We start from the raw sequence: 19,363 nt of genomic DNA on the forward strand, positions 1-19,363 counted from the left end.
TTAAATTATACATTTTGAATGTTTTCAATGCAGAAAAAGTACTTAGTGTAACAACAGAGTCCTCATTCTACTGTACTCATTTGGTTGGAAAAAAAAATAAAACCATGCTAATGTTTGGACAAGCTTTGAAAGACAGAACTAGGGAATAAGGCTGTCGTTAACAGTTAACTGTTAACTCAGTGCAGTGAGAAGTAATAACTGATCATCTTGTATCCAGGCTAAGCAAAAACCTTCATCAGTTTGTGCTAAGTATGTGAGAAATTGCGGGAATATTTTAGATTTACCATTAAACACATTTGTGCAGTTTGACGGAGCAGGTCCTTACGGACAACTCTGAAAATACAGTATGTCCTCCTATAAAATATATTATCAAGGGAAGTATGGATGGATGTTTGTCAACAGCTGTTGTTGCAGAGATTGTAATAAAAGTATGCATCCAAATTGATGCATTAAATTCTGTAATGAGCAATATCTAATATGGACTACTATGAAACCCCTCTGAGCTTATTAGAAAAAGGTTTTTCACCCGGCAGGTGGTTGGGCACTGCAACAGGCTCCCCAGAGTACTGGTCACAGCACCAAGCCTCACAGAGTTTAAGAGTTTGGACAACGCACTTAGGCACATGGTGTGACTCTTGAGGCTGTTATTGCAGGGCTAAGAATTAGACTCAGTGGTCCTTGTGAGTCACTTCCAATTCAGATTTGTGTTTTTGTTGCTCCGTACTAAAAATATACAAGGGAGGTGGCTTTTCAAAAATCCTACTTTTCAAAAATCCATAGTGAAGTCTGCATACATCCAGTGTCATTATACATTAAAGGATACTCTGATGTTGTGCTGAGCTACTAGAGAAGCCATCCTTCTTAAACTAACATGGACACAGTGTCAAGGAAGATGATTTTTTCTAAGCTCCCAAACAAAACAGTTGGAATTCGAGGAGGCTTTTTCTTCTCCCACTAACTTCTTATTTAAATCAGAGGCCATCTACATGAGGATATGAGTATATTTACATAAGATATCCTGTGCCATGGAATACTCAGGGTGCATGTCTTGTTTTATTACATTGAAGTTCAGAATAGCTTGGGTTGTTGAGGCACAGAAAAGTATTCTGACACAATGGTGATCCAGACATGGCCTTTCTTACACAGAATGAGCCCGCTGAAGCCCAAGGGCAAAGCATTGAAATACTCAGAGAGTTTAAGTAACCATAGCTAATTAAAGAGAGAAATAAAAATGAAACACACAGGGAAAACACACAAGAACACCTGCGAAATGTTACATGTTCAGTATTTCTTATTTATGTTCATGTTTTTGCTTGTGTCACCAATACAACTTTTAATTGTGGAACTTGGAAAAAAAATCAAAGCTCAGATAAGAAACTTCTCTAAATATTCAAATAACAGAGTCCTCAGGATACATAAGAAAACACAAGGAAAGTAGTTACAAACTATTGCAATATTTCTGGTTTATGTTTGAGATTCTATTTTGCCTATTTTGAAATTACACAAAACTGTTCTCAGCTATTGTGATCCAACGCTATGGATTGTTTTTTAGTGTATTTAATATCCTATTAAAAAAATCAACATAATTGTGAGCCATCAAGAAATTTTGTGAGTTGTCCAGCATTTTGAAATATCAAATTTTGCCAGAATAATTGGCTTCCCAGTGAACTGTAATCTACCAGCTATCTATGTACCTAAATACATGCATGTACTTAAAGACAGGCATAATTATAAAAAGCCATTTGAAGTTTAAAAAATGCTGGAGGTGCTTGGCAAAAAGACAGTTTTTCAGCAAGATACTGTGCTCACAAATCTGGACTATTTATCAAAGACCTGCCTGAAAAAGAAGTAAAGCCAGAACTTTTCTTTTGTCTGCTTTGACACTATTTTGGATGAAATATCATTTTTATACAAAACAAAAATAAATGTGAAGGTGAGGCTACTCCTATGCTGTCTGGCACCACAGCCGGAGGATGGAAATGACTTAAAAACAGCCTTTGTTCCCATGTGAGATGAAAAAGTTCTTGACAGAACAAGAAAATATGAAACGGTCATTCTCAGTGCAGGCATGTGAAATTTCCCATTCCCTGCTGATAGATTAATTGAGTAATGTCTCAGCTTCCTTCATCAGAGCTAAAGAATGTTTGTTTACAGCTAAACAAAATATAATTTTTTTTTAGTTACGTATTCCAAATTTTTCTACTGTGCATTCCCACTTCATTAACAGAAATCAAACAATAACATTTATGAATTCAACTCTCACTTCAAAGACTGTGCTTAAAATAGTGATTTAGTTCCTTTCCTTAACATTTTCTTTAAACAGGGAATTATGATTCTCAGATTGAGAATATTTTTTTCTGTGTTTAGTCTGTAACACAAAGAGTCAAAAGCCTTCCCGTAAGGTGAAAATTACGCATTTTCATTTGTAACCCTGGTAGTAAAAAATTACACAGATACAGATATCAGCCTTTGAGTCACATTTTAAGGAAGATATCCTTGTTTTGTGACATATAAGCCACTGTTTTTCACAATTTAAAATTGTTCCAAAATTTAAATCTTCTGTTCATAATGGGTTTTCATAGGAGACACAGTACTTTAGATTTGAAAAGCTAAGGGAGGTTTTGTCTACTATTATAAAAAATTATCAGAAACAGTAGACGCATTTAACTTCCTACAACCATGAAATACTCTTTAAGACACACTCACTAAAGATTATATCAGTTATTATTTTTCAACTCTTTTAATATTTGTAGGAGCTCAAAATATATTTGGTGACAATTATTTTTTTGCCTAAAAAGCACTTTGTATTACCCAAGATTCTGGGAGCACTTAGGGCAAGGAAAACTCGTGTACTGTAGTCTTTTAAGCATTTAGAAACTCACTTTAACCTTTGTTTGTTTTTATTATTATTATTATTTATGCATGTTTGTATCTTTCTAAAGATTATAAACTTTATAAACTCATACACATTACTACTACTATTGTTTCACTATGGTAATGTTTACCTTCTTCTTATCAACCATGTCATTAACATGAATTTATTTCAAGTTACTTTTTTTCATTACAGTAAGAAGTTCAGAAGTCAGATTCTCATTTTTCATTTTCTTCTTTTTGCACTTACAAAAAGGCAGAGAAACAACTGTAAATGGAAAAAGTGTAAGATCATTAATGGAAGGAATCAACACCTTCTTTGAAACTTAGTATGTAATTAATTCTTTCCACGTGTTCAAATATATATGTGTTTTTATTTCACAGGAAGTCTTGAGAGTTACACCAGGATTAAACAGTGGATGAAGACTAGAAGACATTGCAACTGCTGCAATATACATAAGTTTTATGATGCAGTTTTCTGTTACACTGTGAATGACTCTGTGTCTTTACTTTGCATCTTGTTTATCGTAATATGAAATTTAACAGTTTGATTGCTGACAACACTCTGACAATCCCTCCAAGGGGCACTCTTAGGTCAGATAAAGGAACAGAGTTGGCCTGAGTGTGTTTCTTGAACTTGCTATATCCCTAGGAAAAAGTGTAAAATCAGATTATTATCAATTTCTAAAAGCTAGGGACTGCAATGGGGAGCCTAAGAAAAAAGTCACTTGAAAATTTAAATACCTTAATAACTGAAAGGCTAGATAATTAATAAAGCAGATATAATTCTATAGAGTTTCTGAAGTAGTATATACTCTATAGTATAGAATAGTGTATTCTGAAATAGTTTCTGAAATAGTATAGCAAGAATAGAAATTCTCACCAATATTGAGAAAATGGAATACCCGCTATTAAATTCAGAAGAAGATTAAATTGCTTAGTACCTTATAGAAGCTAGGAAGGAGAATAAACAAGAGCTGGATATCTGCATTGTTCCTGATGATTCGTAGCAAAGGAATTCCTTTGAGAATGTTTTCTTCTATCCCCTTGTAAATTCAAATATTTCACCAAAAATATTTGGTGAATAGAAGTATATATATACTTCCAATAGAAGTCTAAGCCATTGCTTTACTGTGTCTCAGTAATTCCTCCTAACCCATCTTGTCATATCTATTCATATTCTCTGCTTCTATAAGGCAAGAGCCAGATATTTAGGGATTTTTCATCCATCTTTACTGTTATCCATTTTTTGAATGGATAGCACTGTTGAGTTTTGACACTGATAAACAAAAGGACACTCACAGATTCATTCACAAACTCTGTTATGAGGTCATGAATTTTTTAGCTGTGTCCAGGGCTCCTGCATTATTACCAGTAGCATTTTGAATGACTGTCAGAGCTTTCGTTGCCGTGTTACTCCATTTTCTGACTCAAAGCATCATGTCTTATTTTTTTTTGAACTCTTACACAAATCTGATGATGAGCACAGCTGCAAGGACTATCAGCAGATGGTTCATTTGTCTTCTGAGCTGTTCCTGACAGACAGACTCGGAGCACAATGGCGAGGACTACAACAGAAATTCTGGTCTCCCAGATCCAGACCTCAGCTATCATGGCCAGAAGATAATTTGTATTCAAAGACCAAAACTGACAAGTAATATCTTTGCCCTTAGCCATCCCTTATTTCAGGGATCATTCTTTACTTATGCTCCACTCTTAAATGCTATAGATAAGACATTTTGTGGTTTTGCACACTGGGTTCTCTGTATGGTGTAACCATCACCCCCGAGTCTTGACTATAGTGCAATAGCAGCAGGAATACCACATCCAACAATTGATCAAGATATAAATCTAGGGAGCTTGGAGTTAAAGCTTTAGATTTTAAGAAACTTGTTAACCAAAACATTTCCAGAGAGATAGTAATGCCTTTTTTATTTGACTGACTATGAAACTCTGCTGTTCTGCAGATGAGAAAATTAATTATTCACACAGTTTGGGGTCTTGATGGTCTTTGCATGCAGCTTCAGTAGAAAATTAAGGAGGGAACCTAGTTCACTGTGTATAATCTCTCCTCATCAGTCCACTACATTTCTGGTCAGAAGTAGAACAGGAGGGGACTTGATTATTATCATGGAATCACAGAACCACAAAATACGCCGAGTTGGAATGGACTCATAAGTATCATTAAAGTTCAGACCTTAGTCCTCCACAGGATAATCCCCAAGAGTCACACCATGTGAGTGAGAGTATCACCCAAAAGCTTCTTGAACTCTGTCAGGCTTGGTGCTTTGACCACTTCCCTGTGGAGCCCGTTCCAGTGCCCAACCACCCTTCTGGGTGAAGAACCTCTTTCTAATATCCAACCTAAACCTCCCCTGACACAACTTCAGGCCATTCCCTCGGGTCCTGTTACTGGTCACCACAGAGAAGAGATCAGTGCCTGCCCCTCCTCCTCCCCTTATGAGGAAGTTGTAATTGCAATGAGGTCTCCCCTCAATCTCCTCTTCTTCAGGCTGAACAGACCAAGTGCTCTCAGCTGCTCCTCACACAGCTTCCCCTCAAGGCCCTTCACCATCTTCATTGCCCTCCTTTGGACACCCTCTAGCAGCTTAACATCTTTCTTATATTGTGACACCCAAAACTGCATCCAATATTGAAGATGAGGCTGCCCCAGTGCAGAACAGAGCGGGACAATCCCCTCCCTCAACCAGCTGGAGATGCTTTGCCTGATGCCCCCCCGGACAGGGTTGGCCCTCCCAGCTGCCAGGGCACTGCTGACTCACATTCAACCTGCCATCAACCAGGACCCCCAGGTCCCTTTCCATGGCACTGCATTTTAGCATCTCATTCCCCACTCTGTATGTACAGCTGTGGTTGCCCCATCCCAGGTGCAGAATCCGGCACTTTCCCTCGTTGAACTTCATGCAGTTGGTTACTGTCCAGCACTCTAATTTGTCAAGGTCTCTCTGCGGAGCTCCCTGCCTTTGAGGGAGTCAACAGCTCCTCCCAGTTTTTTGTCATCTGCAAACTTGCTCAGTATCCCTTATGGTGGCCTTTCATTACCAAAAAGGGAACTTATAAGAAAGTTGGGAACAGAATTTTTAGTAGGACAAGGGTTAATGGTTTTAAACTAAAAGAGGGCTGATTCAAGCTATAGATATAAGGTAGCAACTTTTTTACAATGCACTCTATGGTGGTGAAACCTTTCCCAAAGAGGCGGTGGATAAGGAAACATTCAAGGCCAGATTGAATGGGGCTCTGAGAAGCCTATGTGGTTGAAGGTGTCCCTGCTCACTGCAGGGTTGGAACTCGATGACCTTTAAAGGTTCCTTCCAACACAAACTATTCTGTGGTTCTGTGATTCTGTGATGCAATTATGCTGCAACACCTAGAGACAAAATAACAAGTTTCAAACATGGTATCAAGAAAACCAAATGGGGAAGAGGTAACCTTAAAACCACCTCTCTCACCATAAGTGAAACAACCAAATTATAATTTCCAGCCAGGCTGAGAAGTGGAGAAATGGAATCCATCAAGGTAAAACATTTTTAGGAAGAGAAAAAAATAGTTAAATATAAGACATTTAAAGCTCAGTGGAATACTTTAGCTGTTAAACCTAACCAAAATAGGCAAACATGAAGGAGTCTGAAAGAAAATGAAGTGATATGACCATCTTTTATTACGCAGAAGGTTTCAATCAATCGTTTCTAAGGGGGCACTTTCATTTACTGTTAAGGAAAAAATAATTAGACAGAGACTTACATTGGTTTGATTTTGGAGATTTTTTTTATAGTTCATCTACAGTTTTTGCAACCGATGCAATAATTTTCCTCCAGAAACCTTGGAAATTCCCAAGAGAATTACTCTGGTAATTCTAGAATCCACAAGAAGAAACGTGGACATAAAACTAAATATTGAACCTTGAATAATTTCAGTTGGACTTCGATGCAGACACATATTTTTGGGATATTTCCAGGTATATGCTCAAGTACTTGAGTAAAGGCAGCTGCCTATTGGCAGAAAACACCAACTTGTAGTCAGGATTCACCTTGCAGCCAAGTACTGCACTGAATGATGAGAAGCTAAACTAAAATATCCACTCTGTTCCCATGAGGATGCCACTCTAGGACACACCTTCTGCCACTGCAGACCCAGTCATAATGACAGATCCTTCTCTTGTCTGGTTACTCCCGGTACAAAAATCAAAACTATATTTATAATGATTATTCCAAAATTATTCCATAATTTTATGGAATAATGCATTACATTAAAAATTATAATTATAAAATATACTATTATAAATATTATATATACAGTAATGCACAAGTATACACTGGAATCTAGAAGACTATCAAGGTGGGAAAGAACAGAGTAGCAGTTGACAAGGATATGGGTTTGATCTCTTTATCCATTGAGAAATGCAGAGTTACTATGGTGCCACCTTCAGGGAGACAACAGTTTAATTGTTCGATTTTTGTCAGCATGGTATTAGGGTCTGGGGCTTTTTTTGTTTTCCACAGAATTCTCCTTGCAGTAAAACTGTCATCAGAATTTGCAAAGCAATCCAGAGCAGTAGTTTAAACTTTATTCCCAGGCAGCCTATTTATACTGTAAAGCTGTCTGACTGCATTCATAACTCATACAATGGCAAAATAAATTAATAAAAGGTATCACCATTATTATACAAAGCAAAATTCAGCAAACTTCCTCAATTTACATTACCTAAAAAGAACAACGAAACCCCCAACAGCATAAATTATAATTTTTGAAATGAGATTACTTGAGCCTAAGATATCCATGAAGCGATAAAAATAGTTCTTTACACTGGGCTGAATATTTTCTAATATCTTATAGATAAAGGAAAAAAAGTCACAGTAAAAGAACTGTGTTTCTCTCCTAACAGAGGACCATTTTTCTATCTTTTTCTTTGGTAAGCAATGAAGCATTCTAAAATATATAGAATATAGAGAGACTATATAGCCTTTATGCTGTCTATATGATATATTGACACTTCTACTGTTAACTATTTTTAAATGAATATTGAAAGAAGATTGATTTTATTGGAACAATGAACAAAAGTTCCAATTTGAACAAGACCTCAGTACCACCTGAGTTCCCTGTCAGTAGATTTATAGCTCAAATTAATTTCTTTGGGGAGAAAAATATATTACTACAACCATGAGAATTTTAATGTTTTTAAACCAGTCAGAGTCAAACACACATGCAAATGTACACATACAATATACACATAGCAAACAACAAGCAGGTGAGATAGTAGGCTTCTGAGACTAGTCATAGGCAGAATTTAATACTGCTAGAGATGTTTGGTTTTCAGGTATAAACTTACTAGTAAGAAAGAAGTGCTCACTGCTGTAGTTCTTCTGTGGTAAAACAAGTCTCTAAACATAAGGAATTTTCAGGGTTTTTTCAGGGGATAATTCATCTGCAGGTGAGATCAGAAAGCTGATCAAAACTGAAATGCAGGTTTTGCAGTTTAGAGCAATGGACCCTGGAAGAAATTGCACTTATAGTGTCCTTCCAGGAATCTAGAAACAGATTTGTTTAATTCAAACGTTATGGCAACAGATATGTTTTCTGAACTCTTGTTTAGTCAAAAAATAGTTAAATACATATTTATATTTATATTATTTATATATAAAAAAGAAAGAGTGACTTCTCAGCCATTCTGTCAGTGTGGAAGGTCTAAATTCCTGCAGACAGTGAGCCTAATGCCTGTTGAGCAGCACTCACTGACTGATTTCTTGCCCTGGCACTGCTACCATCTCTTTCTAGTCAAGCTGTTTCACCCCAGCTTATGCCAAAAACCATATTTTGTCCTTCTAGGCATTAAGCTTTTCCAGGTGGGAGTTACCCTAGACAAAGAGTCAGTATAAGGGTTCAACTCCATCTGAGGTGAAGGTGTAGGTCATTCTGTAATGCAACATTTATCATTGCTAATAACAGAGAAAAGTTTTCCATGCAAACAACTCCCTGCCAGCTTGAAAAATACAGAACTGTGCTTCTGTGGAAAAAAGAGCAGGTAGAAAGAGGAGGCATATCCACAGGCTACAAGGGCCTGTGATCACCAGCTTGTCTTGATGTCTTATAAGTTTCTCTGTTATAGCTGCAGAACTGTTCTCAGTAACTTAATGAGAAGGTTTCTGCTTGTTAAAGTTACCTATCACCATTATTACTCAATCAATTACTCAAGCACACCATATATCTTGAAACAACAGAGGTCACTGGCTTCATTATAATGGGAAATACACTTCCAGTCTATTAAGGTTCATATTACTGAAGGGATATTTCAGTGCAGTCATATCAAACTTACTGAGCCCACTGCAGACAACCACCCGCCAGCATTTAGTTATATATAGTACTGAGATTTTAATTGAAACAAGGCTTCAATTCAACCAGCTTCTATTTCCATTTATGTCTCATAGGTGTCACATAATGCGGTACTTCTGTAGTTTTCAGTTTGGTCTGCAGGGTTATTAATTTAAAGAAAAAAATCCATTAATTTTGACTGAATAACAGTTTAATTCCATCCTTGCCTCTCCTAGATTAAAACACCCTACACAGCTAACACACATAATTTCCCAAGCCACTCTTTGTTGGCACTTGGACTGTGGATTGTCTTGATGCCTGTCAGTTGTCTGCTAGAAGTTCACCACTGCAATGTTAAGGAACCCCAAAATTTCTGTTCTGTGTTGGTAGATTTTACCTGAATTTAACACAAGTCAACTATAAATTTTAAATGTTTGAGTTTGGTTTTTTTTCTTTGACTTAATAGACATCTGTATGAGTTCTAAGTGTACAACAAACTGGTTTTATATCATGTAATTTGAGAAACATCAATATATAGAACAATAAATAGGAATAGTAAGAGGCATCCATTAAATGACTGAAATCTGATGTGTTGTGAAAACAAACACCCTCAGCAATAGCAGAATGTTTGGATGTAGGCTTGTTGGAAGTGGGAAATTAGTGATAGCTACCAAATCGACATGATGTATATCAGGCATATCTTAGACCTCAAGCATTATGGTGTGACTTACTGGAGATGACATTTGTCATAGCTCCACTTGGATAGAAGATGGCTTGAACCTTTAAATATTTTACTCACATCTGAACGGATCTTGTTCTATAGAGACAAAATTCTTAAAAATGTCAGCGCAAGGGACAAAGTCTGACTGTTATACTCAATTCATTTTATATCCTGAATGGATATAAAAAAGATTCTATATATATGAGTGTGTGTGTGTGTGTGCATTTCTATTTATAAATTTTTAGATATATATCTTCTAGAAATATATTAAAAATACATAAGAAAGATTTCTATTTATTCTCATTACCTGTGTGAACTAAAAATATAACAATCCGTGGGCCTTAACTACAAATCACTTTAATAGGTTTTTGTTTACTGACAAACCTTTGTGTCTTTGTACATACTGCTAAAAGGCTTTGATTAAAATTACTTCTATGGTGTATTCTTGCAATTTACAATGAAAGCCTTCCTCTGACAAGTACTGCCTGTGAGAAACTTGGGTGTTGCCTATTACCTTTTCCTCTCAGAAGAAGCTCTTATTGAATGTGCTGTAGTGTTTCTACAGTTATTCCTACAGTGAAAAGTACAAAAAAACCCCAACAGCAACAAAAAAGAAATGAAGATAAAAGAAAAATAATGAAGAATAATCATATAACATATTACAGCAGATCAATCCTACCTACCTTCCACAGTGTTAGATGATTTCAGGGTTGGGAATATGCTTGTGTTATTTCATAGCAAGCAAACAGGTTTGCTTCAGCTCCTTCCATGTTAAACATGGTTGTATTTCATGCCCAGTGTTTGTCACGCAAAAGGAAAGCCAAGAGGCTTTACTCATGTGGTTTCCATTCCTCCACACAGGAGTGCATATGCTTTTCCTTCTTTTAAGGGAAGGCTCATTTAACTTGGAATTGTGTGAACCAGTTGGATTAGAGACTGCACCCAGAAGCTGAACCTCCCTAAACCAGATAAATCAAGAGCTTCCTTCTTTGCAGTACTTATATAGAAGGATTAGGATAAAGTGTACAAAGATTCTCTAGTAGAAAACAAAAGGGAGGAGAAGGTAATTATATTCCTAAAGAGAAAGAGGGAGTTTGATTAGCAGAGGTCATAAGTAACTGTTTAAAAATACAGAGTAAAATTAGTTCTAAATGGCAATTTTTTTTGTGTTTTCTAATATATTGCCAAATTATTTCTCTTAAAGTACAGGAATAGAAGGTACATATTTTGTAAAGATTTTATTTTTTTAGGTACAGCAAATATATTTTTTCTGAAAGAGGAATAACAAAAGTTTTGGGCATACTCTCTTGAAAGGTATACATTATTTTTTGTACAAGTACTGCTAAATTAGAAATAAAACATCATGTATTTGTTCTTCATCATTGTGTCAACAGAATAATAAAGAAATAATAATAATAAAAAACGTTGCTTTTGAGACAGATACATCAGATACAACAGAGCAACAGATGGTCAGTCTTGCGATTAGAAGTTAGTCTCAGTAATTAAACAATGATGTTACACTCTATCTCTGAAAGTGGGGGGGATTTTTGTTTTGTTTTCATTTTTATTTTTTTTTTTAGAGTTTTAAAATTGTATCTTAGTCTATTAATACAGAACTTATTTTAAATGCTGTGCTGGCCATTGTTTTATTCTGGCCTGTAGAATTGTGTTTCCCCGCAGCTTTACATTGCACACTGCTGCTGTAGGCAGCAAATTGGTGGATTATCTTAACTGCTGCTCTTACTCATGTAAATGGCAATGTGTTGCAAAGGTGGGATGGTCTGCTAGGGTAAACTGCAATTCATATACTGAGTTTGTTGTGAGGAAAATATGAAGACTGATATCAAGATATCAAAATTGCTAATGCTATCATTTCAGAAGGTGGGCCTGAAAATCTGGAAAATACAGAGGACGTGAGACAATGAGGATGAAAAAGAAAGGAAAATAACGTTTCTAACATAGGTCAAAATAAGTGACAACAATAATGCCTTTATAGAGAGGATACAGTTCTCTGTGTGTGAGACACTCTTGGTAAGTTACACACAAATGTTTCAGCATCCTGATTTTACATCAGCCAGATCCTGCTTGCCCTGAGTTTCTGCACAAAGTTCAGATTACAATTGAAACTGTTCACACTGGACAGAAGCAACACGTGGAAAAGGGTTCTGAAAGAGAGGGCCACATCTGCTATATGGGGAGACGGCTGGTTTTGGAGGATGAAAACACCTTTTGTGGGGAAGTAGTCTTTACGGTTAGTTTGCCCTGTGTGTATAGTGCTTATAGTTCTCTTTTTCTTCTCTGTGTAAATATAAAACCACCTTTCTCAGCAGCCTCGGTTTTGCAAGTTTTTTTTCCTTTCCCCCCTTCCCTCCTCCTTCTCTCTCTCTGGGGGGGAGGAGTTGGGCAGACTCTCGGTGGACACTGGGCATTCAGCCAAAATAGATGATAACAGATAAACAAATAAACAAATAAGTAAACTTCTTATATTCATTTGATAGTATTCTACCTGGTTCTAGCAGGTGGGATTTTTCAAAATATCATATTGGTTTTGTGTAGGGTAGAATTAATTTTCTTCATAGTGGCTTGTATGTAGCTGTGTTTTGGGGTTGTGTTGAAAATAGTCTTGATAACACATTAATGTTTTGGTTTCTGCTGAACAGTCCTTAAACAGAGCCAAGGTCTTTCTGCTCCTCATTCCACCCCACTGGTGAGGAGGCAGTGGCAGAAGCTGGGAAGGGACATAATCAGGATAGTTGACCCCAACTGTCCAAAGGGATACCCTGTACATTACGGTATCAAGCTCAGTCATAAAAACTTGGGGGAGAGGAAGTATGTCAGGGCTGTCACTGCTTGGGGACTGGCCAGGCATCAGGTGGGTGATAGTGAGAAATTCAAGGGCTTTTTTTTCTCACTTTTTTTTTTCCTTTGTTATGTTGGGGTTTTTTGCAGAGGTTGAGATTTCTGTTTGTTGTGGTTTTTTACTTATTAAACTGTCTTTATCTCAAACCAAGAGTTTTCTCACTCTTACTTTTCCAGTTCTCTCTATAATAGTTGAACCATAACTGACACACATGAAGTTGCAATGTCCATCCACTTCTGAGAGAGATTGAGTAGAGGCAGGATTGAAGTCCAGTGAATGAAGATCTCAGAAAACAGAGCTGGTGAAACAATGGGTGAATATGGATGTTTCTTTTGAAATTACTAATAAGTGGGAGTAGAAATTATAATCATGAAACAGCTATGAGACATTTCTGTTCCATTGCATCTCATAAAAGAGACGGTAGAACAATCTTTTTTCTTACAAGAAGGCAAATGTTTTTCTACTCTCCTTAATTAGATTGAAGGAAAAGCACCATTTATTAATCAAAACTGTCCAGTGAAAAAGATTATTGTCTTCCAGGGGGACTTGGCCTGTAGTTATGTTTTGAAGGGAATAAGAGCCACAGCACTTTCTATTTGGTGCTTTATTTAAATACCATCGGGTTTTTTTGGCCTTAAAACTGAGCAAAATATTCTTGTTTACAAGCACATCAAATCAGCTCTGAAGGGCTCGGTTCCAAGTATTTTGTTCCCTTGTACAAAACTCTTTTTCCTGTAATTTCTTTTATGAAAAGCTTGCAACTATGTGTAAAGTATCTAAAACTTTATATTTTATGGGAGGGACTGCTGCTGTAGCTGTAGCATCTTTGGTTTTGAACATTCCCTCACTTGCAGGGTGAGTGTGGGCTTGCAGTGTAGCAGACCAATTGATTGAATCACTCTAGGCAAGAGAATCCAAGGCTTTTGATGTTGGTCTTCATTGACCTTTGAAAAACTTACTCCCCTGGGTTCCTGTGCTAAGATATTTATATCCAGTATAAAACTGTCTGTTTGTCATTTTTCTTTTAAGGAAGAATAAATGTCAGCTATTGGACATATGACCACCACACACACAGAAAGCCACAGATCCATCATGATCCCAAGAGTTTTGTTTCTAAGAAATCCTTTTCTTCGCTTCCTCACAAAGGAGATCTTCTGAGACAAGGTCTATTGATCATGTCGATAGATGGTCCTATTGCAGCAGGATTGGTAACTTCCTTTTGTAGATCTCAGGTCATGAAAATTTTAAGTCCCTTTTCAAATGAAATCTGACAATGAATTTGAATGTATTAAGTACTCAGATTCTCCTAGAAGAATTTTTTTTAAAACCGATGGCCTGTCAAAAGATCCAAGTAACAGTGCATTAGGACTTAAAGAGCACAGTTACTTGTCTCAAAACTGTCAAGGCCACAGAAAGAACTTGCCATAAGATAACCCACCACAGAGGGAACTTCAGATAAGCACAGGGGGGAGAAATTAGCACAGGAAGGTGCTAATTCCAGGACTGATGGAGGTGAGATCTGATTTGTACATCCTGGTTAATGCATCCAGATAAAAATTCCCACTGGAGCAAACTGTGGGAAAGGAAGCAATTTCTCAGACACATGCCACCTCGAGTTATGGGAACATCTGTGACACCCTATGGATACCTGGAACTTGAACTGTGTAAAGGTGGGACCCCCAGGATTACTCTGGAACCCCCACATCAAGAAATCCAGGGTAAGAAAGGATCAGTGGGATGCCACTGGATCCAGAGGTGGTGACTATCTTCTGCTTGATGTCTCTCTACCTCCCCCCTCTTCTTTTCTGCTTCTTTTTATGACTACCTCACATTTACTGTTAAATAACATCTGTATTATTGATTTCAGCATATGGTCTCATTTGTACCTTAATTCGGGTAGAAGCATCTCTCACTAATCAGATCATAACACAGTAGTCTACCTCAAAGACATTATTAATATCAGAATATTGTTAATTCAAAATAAAAGTGAAATGTCCTGTAGTTTGAGGAAATGGTGAAATTGGAGCTGAGAATAAATTATTTAGAATATGGGTATAAAGTACCCTTGGGATTTCTGGAAGGCAAGGTTTAGACTGTAGAGTATCTGCATTAGACAGATCTGCATTAGACATGGTCCTTTTCAAATAAATATTATGTTAATTGAAATTTTCCCTCTCTAGTTTTATTTTGGGCTAAGGTGAAGAAGAGGGTCAATAAAGATGGAAAAATGTTGCCAAATCTAATTTAAGAGGTCAGAGAATCTAATTATTTTGATAACTGCCTTATGGCCGTGGACAGAGAGAGGGTGAATCCAACAATGAGCTAATTAGTGATCTCCACTCGTAGAATTAAGATAATCCCAAGTATCTTATAAAAGTACTGTACAAGGTGCCAGGGTGGATTCTAAATGAATATGGGTGCAAGAGTGGGCAATGTTTGCTAAAATTTCTTAGCATTCTATTGCTAAGATTGTTTTATTACTCTGAGGGCCTAACATTTAAACTTATATTTTAACTGCGAAAAAACCTGCATTCTTTTCTACATACAGAGAAAAACTGTCACCTTGGATTACATATCTGCTTAATCTAGACACTATCAAACTCACAATTTTTAAAATAACACTGTTCAAAACCCTGGCAGTTTGTGTAGAACTAGGATTTTTCTCCAAGACAAAAAATTGTTGACTGCTTAAATTTTCTCTTGACAGGACTCCTGAGTAGGCATGTGGATAAATACAGCTCTGTAGAGATGAGACATCTTTCCTTTGCTAGGAAATTTTACACTGAATTAACATTTCAATGAAAAAAAAGGGAAAAAATATACTTTTTAGCAAGGTAAAAAATTTGAAAGTAATACTCATAAAAATTTATTAAACTAGTTTTAAAAACCGTTTAAGTAATGTAAACCTTACCATATCTGACATACCATTCTAAAGCATGGAACACTGCTTTTAAAGAAAACATGGAGAAAAGCAAAATAATGGATCTGACTCGTCCAGAAAAGAAGCCTTGCACTAATGAGAAGGTAGAACAAGGACTCTTCATCATCTGAAGAGTTTTTCTAATTCATTTTTAAGAGTCATGATGATGATTTCCCTACAGGGTACCTGGAGCACCGCCAACTGTAAAAGGTTGCTTTTAGGAGTTAATGTATACTTTATAAAAATAAATAAATAAACTTGTTTTCTCCAATCTTGATCACAGTGGGATTTGAAAATGTGTGTCAGATCACTCTGATAGCTGAATGTCAGCTGCTACTGAAATCTCATTTTCATTCCTCCCTTCCAGGTGTTTTTTATTGTATAAACTTGGAAAACAGCTGCCACAAAACATGGTAAAATATCTTCCTTGTACCCCAGGTTTTAGAACCTTTAGAAAGTTTTCAAGAGAAAATTCATAGCCTTACCTTTGTAAAGCTTCTGAATTATAAATGCAATTATGTTTCTGACTAATATATTCATAATCTCTCCATATCAACTCCCTGTCCAGTGCAGGCTCAGCCACAGAGTCAGACCAGGTTGCTCAGGGCCTTCATGGGTGCAGGCTGGAAACCCTGCAAGGAGGGAGACACCATCTGCTTTGCTCTGTTGCCTGTCTATGCTTGTATTCCCAGCTTCCCTGGTCTTGCTCACTGCTTTCCTCCAGGGCCCAGAGTCTTCTCTGCAAAGCTACCCCTGGCTACCTTCCCATTACTCTTGCCCCGGGTGCATGAGGGATCCATTGGTCCCTTCCTCTCACCAGACCTTGTCCCTTCAGTTGGTAGTCCTGTCCTCATGGGCATTAACTGGTCTTTGCTGCTGGCATCTTGACAGAGTGCACTTTGTGACCTTCCCAGGTGGGACATAGAGATGCTAAACAGGAGATGCCCTATGAGACCCCCTGAGGTATCAGCCTCTAGGCAGATCCAATGTAGTTCCTACCACCCCTGAGCCTAAATGCCTAACTACCTGGTAGGACACTCACCAAGACACCCTAGCTTCCAGCTTGGCTTCAAGGACACTATAGGAGATTGTTGGAAGCTTTGCTGATATCCCCTGTTCTTCCCTTATCCAAAACTTCAGCCACTTTAACCCTGAAAGCAGCAAGGTTGGTTGGGCACCAACTCCGGCTCAATCCACCCTGACTGTTCCCATCACCTTCTTCTCCCTTATCTCCCCGGAGATATTCCCCAAGAGGATCCACTTCATGACTTTTTCAGGGATCAAAGTCAGACTGGTTGACTGTTTCCTGCACCATCTTTCCTGTCTTTTTTGAAACTGGGCATGAAGTGTGCCTTTCTCAAATTTTTTATAATCTCCCCTAACCTCTATGGATGTTTGAAGATATTTGATGGAGGCCTTGCAAGGCCACTACCCAGTTTGTTCAGGTGTAGTGACCCACCAATATCCCACAGAACTGTACGGATTCAGTTTGTATAAGTAATCTTTGAATCAATTCACATCTACTGCTGGTCCTTCTTTTCCTTAAACATTTTTTTCTAAACACAGAGACTTTGATAAAGACTGATTTCTATTTTATTTTCAAGACAATAGCATAAGGCTCTTCTGACATAAAAATTTCTGTTCAATAATGTCTATACCACAAGAAGTCTGTATTTTAGTAGACACCCAGCACAAAGGCACAATACATATGCATTTACATAAGTGCTAGAACTTCACACTTCATACTAACTTTCTGACAAAAAATCTTTCTAAAAGAATTCTGAAAACTTCACAAAAGCATAAATAATTTTATTCTTACTTATCATCATATGGACATCCATCTGTTTCATACTGAAACTTCCCTGTCTTATTATTTGACAGTCTGTAGGTATTCTGTTTTATTGAAACAGTCCCAATATAAAGAGCCTTAAAAATCACACCTGGGTGCCATACAGCGAATATTTTGAAAACAAACCATGACCACTTTTTAATTAAAATTTATATAGAGGGCAATGCATGATTTACCTAAATGTCTGTGTATTGGTAAAAGCAACAAAAAATTATCACAGGAAATCACGTGAAGAATTACGATGTGCAAACGACCCTGTTCTTCGATATGATTGCTATGTACACATCTAGTTTTTTATGTGTGCCTCGTCCGAATAGGAGGGGGAGAACAGTATTTTATGGCAAACTAAAATAAACGTATTGTCAACCATTTACAGCCCCATTCACTGAAGGGTGAAAAGCCAGCAGACTGTATTATGTATTTAGTGAGAAATGCTACTAATGGTTGGCATGGTGACTCAAGTAAGAAAGCCAGAGGGCTCACTTGTAAATCACGGTGAACTCCAGAGACAGTGCTTTGATTCCTAGAGCTCTCAGTAAAACTGAGAATCACAGCCATGGCAATTAGCAGCATGTTTCCAAAGCTCATCACAGAAAGCTCATTGCTTCTTGGAGTGTCTGCCTTCCTCGACCATGTGGTAGCAAAGGGAGAGAATACTCAGTGTGATCAACAGATTGACAATCAGCAAGAGTCTCCTAAAGGGCGTTTCAAACAGGGTTGCAATCTCATTGTAAGGCCTTGGAAAGTCACTTGATTCAATTTCTGTACCAGAGACTGGAGAAAGACAAAGAGAATCAGGAAAACTGCTATTGTGATGTTCAGGTGCAGGAATCATGACAGCAGAAGTGTAGAATTGTGTTCTTCTGTCCATCCTGCGCTAATGCACAGCATTCCAGTATATCCAGTACTTTTGTACAGAACTGTGTAAGAATTCAGTGTAAAAATTGTCATCTGCATGTCTCCAAAAAAAAAAGAATAGCTGGGTAGCTAAGCTGGGAGGGAAGAGAAGAGTGGTATCTTCCAGCACAGGAAAAAATGTGTTTACAAAAAGAGTTGTCTTAGGAAGAGGAACGTGGTGGTGGGAAGGGAAAGGAAGAGAAGTTCAGGGAAGGTAAATTCAGGGAAGGGAAGTTCAGGGAAGGGAAGTTCAGGGAAGGGAAGTTCAGGGAAGGGAAGTTCAGGGAAGGGAAGTTCAGGAAAGGGAAGTTCAGGGAAGTTCAGGGAAGGGAAATTCAGGGAAGTTCAGGGAAATTCAGGGAAGGGAAGTTCAGGGAAGTTCAGGGAAGTTCAGGGANTTCAGGGAAGGGAAGTTCAGGGAAGTTCAGGGAAGTTCAGGGAAGTTCAGGGAAGGGAAGTTCAGGGAAGTTCAGGGAAGGGAAGTTCAGGGAAGGAAAGGGAAGGGAAGTTAAGGGAAGTTCAGGGAAGTTCAGGGAAGTTCAGGGAAGGGAAGGGTTTATTATAAGGAGAATAAATGTGCAACTATTTACATTTTTACAATTAATATGATCCATGGTTTAATGAGCTGTCATCAGGATCCTCATAAAGGGGAAAGTCTTATCATTTTGACTGACAAGAAAGAGAAAAATAGCAACAAAGCAAGAAATGACAGGGAATATTAAAAGAAAAGAATGTATATGAAAGATATCCTGATAAATGTACCATGCAAAAATACACTTAGCAAGACAATGAATCAAATAATCTTGAAAACATGAAACTAAAATTATCATTGTAAAAGGTAAAGGAAAAAATATTATAAAGGAAAAGATAAAACAAGACTTCCAGTGAAACAAATGTAAAGGAAGAAAAAAATTAATT

At 37.4% G+C, this 19,363-nt stretch overlaps 1 long non-coding RNA gene across 1 annotated transcript; it reads left to right on the top strand.

The window, feature by feature from the left end:
- The first annotated feature begins 11,834 nt into the window (after positions 1 to 11,834).
- Positions 11,835 to 13,935, top strand: LOC108498089. Its single transcript, XR_001875060.1, has 3 exons — positions 11,835 to 11,950; positions 12,956 to 13,092; positions 13,809 to 13,935. It is a non-coding gene; the product is annotated as an uncharacterized LOC108498089 (long non-coding RNA).
- Positions 13,936 to 19,363: the final 5,428 nt, after the last annotated feature.

The sequence above is a fragment of the Lepidothrix coronata genome, unplaced genomic scaffold, assembly GCF_001604755.1.
Source record: "Lepidothrix coronata isolate B3197 unplaced genomic scaffold, Lepidothrix_coronata-1.0 Scaffold55, whole genome shotgun sequence".
Lineage (NCBI taxonomy): Eukaryota > Metazoa > Chordata > Aves > Passeriformes > Pipridae > Lepidothrix > Lepidothrix coronata.